This window comes from Budorcas taxicolor, chromosome 21 (assembly GCF_023091745.1).
Source record: "Budorcas taxicolor isolate Tak-1 chromosome 21, Takin1.1, whole genome shotgun sequence".
In the NCBI taxonomy this organism is placed as follows: domain Eukaryota; kingdom Metazoa; phylum Chordata; class Mammalia; order Artiodactyla; family Bovidae; genus Budorcas; species Budorcas taxicolor.
The window spans coordinates 12,995,235-13,007,241 of NC_068930.1; positions in this window are offsets into that span (position 1 = coordinate 12,995,235).

Below are 12,007 nucleotides of genomic sequence, written 5' to 3' on the forward strand. Positions count from 1 at the left end.
TCAACTCGCCGGCGGCGGGGGAGAAATGATAAAAGAGAGAGAGGAGGGCAGATCACCACCTAGAAGCACATCCTTCGTGCGCAGAGGGGGGAGAAAAAGACGGAGAGAAAGAATGAAAGAGGGGAAAAAAGGCAGCACGGCACCCGGAGAAAGAAGGCAACTCGGGGAGAAGAGGAGGAGGACGAGAAAACACACACGCGCGCACGCACACACACACCGCGGAGAGAAAAGAACAGAGAATCAAAGTGATCAAATATGCTAAAAAGGGGGGCGCGGGAGGGAATGCGATTTATAGGCGCCGGGGCTGGCAGAAGTGGCTTCTCCGCGATCAGCTCACTGAGCTCTCTATATAGTGAACTTTGACACGACTGCTGCAACTTAGCGCACGTTGCCATGGCGACGGCGCGCCTTATAAGGCAGCCGCCGGGGTTGGCCTGGCCAGGCGCGCGCGCGCCGCCCCCTCGCCGTCATTGGCCGGAGCGCGGCGGCCCCGCCATGGCGGCCGCGGGCGCAGCCCGGTCCTAGCGCGAGCGGTGTCGCGGCCGGGGCTCGGGACGCTCCGGGGGCTCGGGGCGGGGGGCGGGGCGGGGCGGGGTGGCGGTGCCCCCGCCGCAGCCAGGCGGGGGATGGGCCCGCGCCGTCCCCGGGCGCGCGGCCACCGCGTTCTGCGCACCCCGCACCCGAGGTTTCCGCCCCGGCGGGGTGAGGAGCGCGGCGCGCACGGAACGACGCCTCTTAAAGGCTCCGCGAGAGGCTTTGGATGGAATCGGGGACTTCGATTCTCGCAACTTGGCAATGCCACCGGATCCACAGCTCGCGCACCACCCGGGGCTCCCGGCGCATCTTGGTGCCCGCGGCGCCAGAGAAAGAGAAAAGTTGCCCGGTTTCTTTGCAGAGGGGTAGTGGGTGAGGATGGGAAGGCACCTAGAGCCCAGCTGGCAGGCATTTTCCAAACGAACCATTTGGTCAAATCCGGGAATAGACCGTTTCCTTACTCAAGTCTGATCACTTGCTTGGTTTGGTGGTTCTTTTTGTTTATTTCTTTTTTAAAGAAAAAGAGCCGTTCAGTGGCTCTTATTTTATTTTATTTTTTTTGCCCATGTAGGGTTAACATTTCACAGGTATGTGGCCTGACATTTTAATTGCTCAAATAAAGCATCTCAGATGCTGAGAAGCCGAAGTAGACTTCATCTCATTGTCATGACGCAATTAAAATCAATTTTCTTCAACTTTATTCTCTCTCGTTAGTTTCAGCTAACTCCCAAGCCAGCGAGAGTCCTGACAGACACCCAGTCGTGGGGAGAGGTGAAAAGACCTTTCTGCTGGCTGATGGACAAGTGGACGCAGCCTCCAGCGTCCCCTGTGCGTACCCTCTGTACACACATGTAAGCGCACATGTATCAGATGCACATTTGTCAACGTACACAGACAAAGACTTCAGCGACTATGCTCCTAGGTCATAGAACAGTTGAGTAGGACTTCATTGTTCCTCAAGTTCCTTTTAAGCATTCATACAGTTATTAAAACACACACAGAGATTCTGCCCCAAATTGGCAATAACACCAAGTACAAGTCACAGGAATCATTGCACAAGCCATATTCTACCTCAAGAGATTCGCTGCAATGAGAACTTCATTGCCTGTGCCATTCTGCTCAATGTGCTAAAAATCATCAAGCCGGTTGTATCTCTGAATTCTGGAGCATTTGGTTTTAAACATCAAACATCTAGAATTGTCCCCCAGAACACATTATATTCCAACGCAGTAATCTTTCTGTTCGCTTTTGACCAAATAGTGGATCATGACTATTCAACATTTATAGAACAAAACTGCATCTCCATCATACACTCTCTGCACCAAGAAAAATCTATGGACTAGTAATCCAACCAGGTTTATGAACAATTAAGATATTTTACACAAAGCATGCTGAGCTTCAGGAAACATGAACACACATAAAGAGTAAATTAATGACCACAGGAAAGCATCCTTGGTAGTTTTAGAAATCGAGGCAATGAAGAATTTAAAAAATAAATTGTAAAAATAATTGACATGTGTAGATTGTATTCAATACCCTTTACACACGGGGCAGAATACGAGGTAAGAACTAAAGGAAGATGTAGGCGGAGAGGGGCTTGGTTTTAAGGCAGGAAAGATCCTCCTTGCTTCATTCTTGAAACCTTCTTAGCCCTCACCCTTTCTCTGCTGAAATTAGATATTTCACTAAAGCTGCAGGGATTATTTGAAAGTTTTTTTTTTAAAACCTCCAGTGGACACTGAACTATCATGAACCTGAGATTGCCGTAGAGCAAAGCCAGGCAGCAAATTTCAGGATGATTATAGATACAATATAATTTTCTCCTAAGGAGGACAAGAAGGATGGAAAAGAAATCATTTCAGAGAAGGTTGTATCTTTTTTCTTCTTTTTTTTTCAGTCTCTATGATTCGAGGAGGAATTGCCTAATGCTACAGATGTCAGTAGATTAGGGGCAAACTCAGCAAAGATGTGGTAGGGCTGGGGTTGAGATAGAAAATCTAATGGGCATCCTTATCTTAATTTAATAGAAGATAAGAATAATTGATTACAGAGAAACCCTAAACTCACCTCTTGGGTGCAGGCATTTCTATGTCAAGATAACCTTCTACAAACATGCAGTGGAAAAAATTTTGAGGAGCAAGAGTTACCCTGTCCACTTTGAGATTTTTGGTATTTGAAGTACGCTCTGATGGCCTGATTTTAAATGAAGGATGTCCCAACCATCTTCAACAGCTCTGGAGTCTGCTAGGCATACGACCCCAGGGCAGCTATAGAGTCAGAGGTGTTTCACTCTGTATCTTAGGACTCATTCAGTTATGGGGGTGCTATTAAAAAGCCAAAAATAAACAAAAAAATGACTATCAATTGCAGTTAATTTTATTGTATAGAAGAAGAGAGAAGATTCCAGACTGAGAATGAAAAAGAGGGGAGCAGGTTTTAAAATGTCTTCTTCAGAGATGTTCATATTCTTTGAATAAAACAGCTCTAAGACTAAAAGATAAATATCAATGTTATTTTTTTTAATCCAGCCCAGTCTTTTATTGCAGATATAAATTTATTTTAATGAGAAGAATGGCAAGCTTAAATTTGGCCAGAGAAAGTTGAAAAAACATTTGTTTAACTGTAGGGGGGGGGAACCCACCCAGGAATATGATTTTCTTGCAGAAAGTGCCTGTAATTCTACACAGATTAAATCACAATATGAATACAGACCCCAGCAAATGCTGAGTTTAACTCTGAACTCAGTAGAAACCAGTTCTGTCCACCAGGATTCATTGAAATCCTCCTTCCCCTCAATCTAGTCCGTGTGTGTTTTTCTCTTCCACCACACTGGAGCTCCATGAATAGGGAAAGGGGCTTCCATTGTGTCTCTCTGAACTTCCAAGTCAATGCAATTTTTAACCACTGGCTTGTGGTACTTTGAAAATCACCAGGGGCTGTCAGAGTTGGGTCCTCTGAAAAATTTACAGTGCTAAATCAGAGCATATGCTGGGAGGGAAAAAAATTGCTTAAGATTGGAGCTAGTACAGTATCTGTCTGCCCCCTAGTGTAAGAGTCCTCGCTGCCTAAAATTCAACTTTAAAAGAAAAGAGCTCTTAAAGGGAAACGACTTTGAGCTCACGTAGGCATAGCAGAATGAAACTTCTGTACATTTTAATCTGAATAATTCTTCAGGATTTAAAATTAATTGGCTTTGACTTGGTTGGACCGGACTCAGATCTCGCTGCCTCTGCGTTTCCCGATTCCCTGGCAGAGAGGTGATGATTTTTTTTTTTTTTTCCTTCCTGAACTGGGTTTATGTGCGTCCCCCTCACCCCCTCCTCTCTTTTTCTTTCTCTGTCTCTGTCGTCTCTCTCGCTGGCTTTTTAAAAATGAGGAACCGTTCCTTGAACGTTTTGGATAGAGCACAGAATTGCTTAAGTCAGCCCGACGCGGTTGCAATAGACAGCAAAAAGGTAAACGTTTGCCTGAAATTCGCACGCCAGCTCCACCACCCCGCCCGATGGTGAGTACCCTTCTCGTCGCGCTTCTCCTCCTAGCTTAACCGAACGCTCGCCTCCCCGAGCCGCGGCCGAGGGCGCCGGGCAGCGCTTTCCTCCCTCCCTGCCTGGCTGGTTGTCAGTTGCACAAGGTTGCAAAATGCAGCGCCGAGGCAAATCGAACAGTAAATTCTGACACTTAGTGCGAGCCTAGCAGCTCCTTTGCTAGAAAACCGAGTCGTCTGTTGCTTGGAAAAACACGCTTATAAGGACTGGCTTTTAGTTTGCTCTAGCGAAGGAAATGAGTTTGAGGAGATGGGAGGCACCGCAGTCTTTACGCTTCGGTTTAATCATATTTTGGCAGCTTTGCAATTGTATATTCCCCCTCTTCCCCCCTCCACCACCTCTCCTACCACACACATGTAATAAAATATGGCAATGCATTGAATTGACGGTTTCCCCTTCCCCAAACCCCTTAAACCACAGTCCTAGGCATTTCATACACGTTAGCAATCCGATTTTTTCTTGAAAAACCCCAAGTCATCCCCAACCCCACATAGCACAAGGAGAAAAGTGAGAAAGGAGAGAGAGAGAAAAAAAATACTGTAAGTAAACATACCAAAACCATATTTGCCTTGTTCAAGGTCCCAAACCGCTTGCATCTTCCTTCTAAACAGGAATAACTCTCCTTTAGTTTGGCGGGTGAAATAAACCGCTTTGTTGGCCCCCTGAAAAGATGTGTCTTTGATAATTAAAGAGAATCTCCTCCTCGGTGTTTATCTAAGCGATTGTGCAAACTGATAAAAAGTAGGCACTAGCCTGCAGGGAAAAAGAGGAAAGGTGAAGGGAAAGATCTTCCACCTCAAGGAAGTGCTTCCCCGTGTATCAGACGCTCTCAGCCTTGGAAAGCCCTGCACAGTAACTTTAGAGAGACGAGGTTTCAGGGAGCTTTGTACATAGCTGCTGAGGAATGCAAGCCTCGCCTTTAAGAAAAAAAACCCCAAACCGTAGGTAGGAGAAGTCTGGAGTGATCCTTGTCTCTCATCTCATTCCTTAGAAGGAAGAGTGCGTTGTTACACCTTGTTTGGGGCTGGAAAGAGGAGACTTTAAAAACACCCGTCCAATTGAAAAAAATCTCCCAACTTAATGAGTTTAGTCGGAGGCTGGGGCTAACGGCTCAGCCTCAGCAGAAAGCCGCCAACAACTATAGGCGATAGTGCAGAGCAAAGACGACCCAAGGCACAGCCAAATTCCACTGTTTGGGGTCGAGAGGGATGGAGACTAATCCTAAAGCAAGTTGGAAAAAAATACAGAGGTGGGAGAGGAGGGGAAAAAAGCAGCAGCCTCACAGACTGGCAGACAGGCTCCCCTCACCCTGGATCAAAGATAGAACTTGAAACAGGAGGGCAACATTTTTCCTAGGAATCCGTTGAAATCCTCATTTTCTACTTTTAACTACCCCCCAAAGTGATTTTCCCTCTCCCCTGCAGATTCATGCCCCCCCTTCCCAGTTCTGCTTCTAGAACTTTCCTGAAGCCGGAACCTATTTCTTTGGGGGGGGGAGGGGTTCCCTACTCCAAGTCTTCAGATAATGAATGTTTAATTCACCCCCCTCCCTCCATCCACCTCCCAAAATGAATAAAGGAAGCAGGAATACAGTAACTAGCGAAAAATGAGAATAAACTATGCTGCCTCTCAGAGTTTAATGTAATTTTAACTAATGGATTTTTGTTTTGTTTTAAGAGAAGAATAATGGGGGAAACACGGATCTTTTATTTTAGGAAACTGTTATGGTAAGATGTATGTCAGAATTAACAAATGGAACTAACGCTCTTCGGCTGCTTCTTGTCCTTGTCTTAAACAGGAATTAAGTTAAACACAGTGCTGAATGTTAATTACATGTTTACTGGCTAATGAAAATTACAAATGGTTTTGCCACCTCAAACAATGATGAAAACTCTGAAGACACTGTAATTATATACTTTGAGGGAAATAACTCAGAATATTGATCATAAGAAGTGTAAATCTTTTTTTAACTATTCATTAATACTATAAATATGGGCTACAGAAGTTTTTCCTTGCGGTTTGTCTCATCAGTTACACCGAGGGGATGGATGGTGAGGCTCCTCTGGGGAGGTGGTGAACTCATTCTCTCCGAGAAGGAGGCCACTTGTGTAACTGGGGGTGCCCCCCTCCCTTTCGCCCCCGCCCCCTTTAACCCCAGCAGAAGGTCGAGGGATAGCTGAACAGGGGGGCCGGGCTCAGGGCAGGTGAAGGTGATCACAGCCCAGCCTCTTCCCTCCCCTCCCCTCGCCCTCGCCTCCCCTCGGCTCCCCTCCCCTCCTCCCTTTCCTGCCAGGTCTGATCGGTGACCGCCTTCCCCAGCCAGGGCGCCAGTCGGATAACCTGGCGTTGAGCTCCTAATGGAGGACAGCACATCGCAGCCCAAGTTCTGACAACCCAAGTTCCCTCCTTTAGAGGTAGCTAGGGCAATTCATTGCAAAAGAAAGAAGGGGGGAAAAAAAAAGTTGAGGGTGGAGGTGTTCATTGGGTAAGATGGCTCAGGCAACCGAACCGGAACTGGTTTCTCTGGGTTTGGGAGTAGAGACAAATATTGCTGATTGAACTCCGGCCTGAGATGTAGCTCTGCACTCCGCAGTGTAGCAGGCACTTCGATCTCGGGGGTCAAAGGTGAGGTCTGCACTAACCCTAAAAGGCTGGTCTGGCCTGGCCAGAAGGCCAAGCCGGCGGAGGAGTGGGCCGCCTGCCGCTTCCGAGGGGATGCCCGTGAAACCCGCACGCGGGGGACACAGAGCTGAGAGCGGGTTTTCAGTGCAATATTGAAGATTTCTCCAAAGTGCCCTAGGCTCGTGGGACTGGAGTCCTCTTTTCCCCTGAGAATTCCCAAGGCGCTGGTCTTTGTCTTGGAAGGAATGGAGTTTCTGAATGGTGTGAAAGCGACAGAGAGGGTCGCTTCAAATCGATTTTACTTGTCCTTTCTGTCTTTTCGGATCAACGCCCTTCAATGGGCACAGAGGTGCTCTTTCAACCAAAAACTTGTGCTACATTTTCTGCCTGTATTGGTGCTAAATACAATAAGCACCGGGCAGAGTTTTTTTTCTTTGCTCTCCAAAGCCAGAAAGCACCCTAATTAAATTGTTTTATATGGACAGTCAAGACGGACCAATTAAGTATGCATTAGTATAAAGATATAGTCTGCAGATAAGGCGGTTTAGAAAATCACGTGTGGGACAAAGGAGAGAGGGCTAGCACTGGGGAGGAGGTGCCTGGGCCAGCAAGGTCGCTCACCTCTCTCCCTGGGCTCCGGGGGATTTGAGGAACCCGGGCCTCAGGTGAGAGGGGGGTCAGGGCCGATCACAGGTGGGCTGTGTTGGAGCTTTGCAGGCCCGCGCCCCCGACCGGAGAGCGGCGGAGCCCAGGGTGTTAGCATCTCTCACAACCTCACCCTTGGCCCGAGGTGGCGGTCCCGCAGGAGTGGGCGAGGGTGGTGCTCTGAGTCCAGGTCGGGCCCACAGCTGGTGTCTCCCCTCCCCACCGGACCCAGGGCGCCCTGATCGTGGGCGCGGCCCTGGAATAAGGAAGGAGTGTGCGCCCCGGGGAGGCCCGCGGGGCCTGGGGGGGCGCGGACAGAGCCGCGGCCGCAGCCCTCTGGCAGCCGGGATCAGGGTAGGAAGCCCCCCTTCCAACTTGTCCAAGCTACGGGCTTTCTCTGCTTCTGAGGAAACGGGAGTTTCTTGGCGAGCAAAGCGAAGTTCCCGCCCGACGCCAGCCGGCCCAAGGGGCGTCGAGGGCCAGTCGCAGAAGTGGGGAAATGACCGGGGGTTGGAGACGAGGGCGCCAGGACAGTAGCTCGAGGGCCGGGTCCCCGCAGCCTCCCCGGGCCTCCGCACACCCCCTCCGCCCTCGGAGGTGTGGGCGGACAAAGTGCAGCGCGCCCAGAAGACGACCTCCGGGGCCGCGGCCTGCGCTTCCCCGCGTGGCGGCGCAGGGCTGTGATAGGTGGTCCCCGGGGCGCGGGAAGGGCGCACGGGGCGCCCTGGGTCCGGGTGGGGAGGGGGGAGTAGGGCGAGAATTAGAGCCTGGGGAGGCGGCTGAATGTCAAAAGTAGAAAGGTTGAAAAGCCAATTTTCCCGGCGCGCTTTCGTCCCCCACCCCCCTCCCCTCTGCTGGTTGCCGAGGCCGTAAATCAGCGGCCGGCGGCGAGGGCGGGAGGAGCCCCCTCGGCGCGGCCCCGCCCGGCCCGTGCGCACCTCCCGGTGGGCCCCGGATCGATCCGAAGCCTAGCTGAGGATGTCACCGCACTAAATATTTACTGATCACACACAAATAGCCGGGGCTCCAACGATTTTCCTCTGTGAGGAGAGCTCAGAGAGAAGGGTAAATCATTTTATTAGTGTGGATAAAGCCCAGAGCACACTCCGGGCTGGAGTGTTTTAAGATGTGTCTTCAACGGGATGAAAAGAGTTAGGGAAATCGATACGGAGTGATTAGAAGCCCCCGGGGTGACCGAGGGGGCCGGGGCTTTCAGGGATTTGGCGAGGCTGAGGGGGGGGGGAGCAAGCCTCGAGGGGGGCGGCCCGAGTCCCGCCGGGGAGCTTGCGGGCGCAGGCCTGCGTCTCTCTGTCCTCGACGGGAGACGCGAGGGCGCAGCCCGGCTCGGCTGGGCCGGCGCAGGGTGAGCGCAGAGCCGGCCGCTGCGGGGCCGAGGGCTTGCGCTCTCGGGCTGCACGTCGCGCGGGCCAGCGGTCAGGTGGCCGCGGAAGGGGATCGCAGGCCCAGCGCCGGGATGCTGGCAAGTTGGCCACAGCTCGAGCGCTCCAGGCAGCCTCCTGGAGGAACCTTGTGGCCCGAACGGGTTGCGTTTCCCCCCCGCCGCGCCACGTAGCATCCTCGCACTTTCTCCTGGATGAATGTCTGGGAACCCCCGTCTCCCTTAGTGTTCCCGCAGCGGCCCAGCCCCGCTGGCTGCCTCTCCTTCCCACCCATCCAGGGTCAAGGGCAGCCGCCGGGTGGCGGGACCCGCTGCGGACCGTAGGGCGAGTGGATTCGGGGTTCGGGGCTCCTGGGCAGGTGGAAGGGAGTCTGAGGGCGAGCAGATAGGCAGAGGCGAGGTGACACACACCAGCGACGCCCCTAAGGAGGTCTCGGTCCTCTCCAGGGCTGGGAAAGCAGTTTTGGGCGGGCGGGGGTCTCAAGCGACTGTCCATCGAGGGAAATGGGTCTGTGGCCCCAAGGCGAGATGCAGGGGCCTGAAGTGCGAGGTCGCAAAGGCTTGCGGGGCTCGCTGGAGTTAGGGGGGAGGTTTGCTGGGAAGAAGAGGAAAATCTCAAGCAGCAAAGTCCTGCAGTATTTAAAAAAAAAAAGGCTTTTCACTTCTGGAAGCGGAAGAGGCATCGCTCTCTCCTGTGGACAAACCTTGAGGTTCGAAACAGCTGCAAATAATCAAGAAGGCACAAATTTCGGGGGGAAAAAGGGGGACACAGAAGGCGAGAAAGGGAAGAATCTCTTTCGTTTCTTCGTCCCTTTCTCGCTCTTAACCTTTCCCTAACAATCTGCTCTTCTTGAAGATGCTGATAGCTTGCTGGCTTATTTATTTATTTACTTTCCCTCTCCCCAAATTTGCTCGATTTCCTTGGCAGCTTGAGGAATTCAGTTCAGGCTGCCCTACTTGGCTCCTCAGCGCAACAGGAAATATAACTGCAGATCCAATTAACCGTTTTTCAGAAGGGAGTTTTTTTTTTTTTTTTTTAATATGAATCCCAGTGGATTGGAGTGATGTGTTCAGGTGTGAAGCGATTGGTGCCTCGAATTCTTTCCTCGGTAATCCTTTAATTCCTGCGATGGAAGCTCGAGAGCATCGCTGACCTGCAGGCTGTCAGGAGCCGGGTCTCTATTAACCCTTCTTGGTCTCGGCCAGAGCGAAGGTTAACTACACTAATGCACCAAAGGGGCTGTAGCAAGGAGGAACGAAGGGTGGAAGGAAGGAGAGAGGGAAGGGTGGGAAGAAGGGAGGGAGGGAGAAAGGAGAGAAAGGTAAATTCATTCTAGCTGCAAGGATTTTTAAAGCTCTCCCTGGTCCTCCCCCACCCCCTCCCTTCCTACGAAAGCGGGTTTCCACTGAGAGAGACAACAGTCTCATCCATCAAGGTACCCCAGTCCACCGAGAGGAACTTTGGGGAATAAGAAAACGCAGTGTCGTGAAATATTTTCTTTTATTTAACTGACCACCTAGTTCACTTTAAAAATCATTCTAACATGTAAGCAACAATGAACTCTTTGGGGAGGGGTTAAGCACTCCCCCTCAATCTTAAAACATATTTTACCTTCTTTAAGTAAAAGCTAATTTAGAATCTTGTCAGTAGTCAAATTATAGCCATAAAATCCAGATGAGATTTGGAAAATACATTCTGCAGTTTTCATACCTGGTGGCCTTTTAATGAGTAGTTATATAATAGTTATGTGCATGAAGGTATATGCACATGGGTGTGTATATATTCTTGGGGTGGTAGAAGTTCCATGATGGATTAAAGGTTTATATACTCAAGCACTAGATAGAGGCTGTCACTCATGTGTATATGCCGGGGTTCTGGAGGAAAACAGTACAAAAAAGAGTTTCGAATGAGTTCCTTGGAATCACTATTGTTGAAATACAAGCTGAAACAACTTAGTATTGGTGAAGCTATTGTGCCTTGCAGAATCATAGAAAGATACTTCAAAGTAAAAATGTCAGTTTTCAGTTTGGTAGCTTTGGCAGGGCATTTAAACAAAAGGTGAGCATCTTTTGTCTTATTTAAAAATTCAACAATACCCTACTGTTTATTTTACTTTTCAATGAATTGAAGAATTAAAACAGAATAGGCTCTAGCTAGAGATGATAACATAAGGGATTTGTTGCCCATTTAACCAAGTCTGATGTGGTCTGTATATGCTTTTAATATTATATTACAAGGCAACTTCTGTTGAAAAAGTTTTAAAGACATCTAAAGCCATGTGGACATCAGTTCTTATATAGAAGTGGACAGAGTGAGGAAAGATTCTGATTCTGTATTTTTTTTTTTCTCTTAAGAGACTGGTAATGAATTCTTTAAAATGACAGTTCATTTTTGGTATGTCAAAAAAGGCATTAATCAAATGGCATCAAGTGTCATTTAAATGTGAAGGTGTTAGTAAGGCAAATATCCAGATAAATTAATTTGTTAATTAGCTGCATCAATGTACTTAGAGAATATACAAAATAAAACAACAGAGGGGATTTATCTTGTTTAATTTCCTTTAGCCACAAACTCAAGCTGAATTTCAGAAGGAGAAAATAATATAAGGGGTAATTTCCATTCTCTTGGCTTTTAGAAGGTTTGAAAAACCCCAGTTTTAGTACAAAGCATATAATTAGAAAAGCAAGTAAATGGACAAAGATATACTACCATAATAGAAAAGCATAATGTATAAATTTAGAAAACAATTAATTAACTATCAACTGTACTCCTCTTAAAAGGATGGTTTCTTGAAATGGTAAAGGTACATATTAAAATAAAGGACTACTGTGCAAAATTAAGAGGAGGCTATATAATATAATATTCAGTTTTATTTTTTTGACCGTAGGAAGTATCGCTTGAGGTTTTACAAAGTGTGATGCTTAAAATTTACACTGATCGTTTTTGTTTTGAATACAGAATAGAGAAAGGTGCCTTTTCTATCTCTTACAATTTATAATAAATTAGTCAACCTTATCAAAGGGATTACAATGTGCTTGACTGAGGCAAATTGACTGAGATGATATCACTTAAAATAGTTTAAAGCAAAAGTGAAAATGTAAAAGGAAGAGAATATTGACTTCAGTGAAAAATGTCACATTGGGTATTTCTTGACAGGACTACATTACATCACAGGTCAGGGAGAAGTTAAAATTTTAGGCACTCCTATTTCTCTGCAGAATGCATGTTAATAATATATTTATTGACTCTAAAAGGTACGGT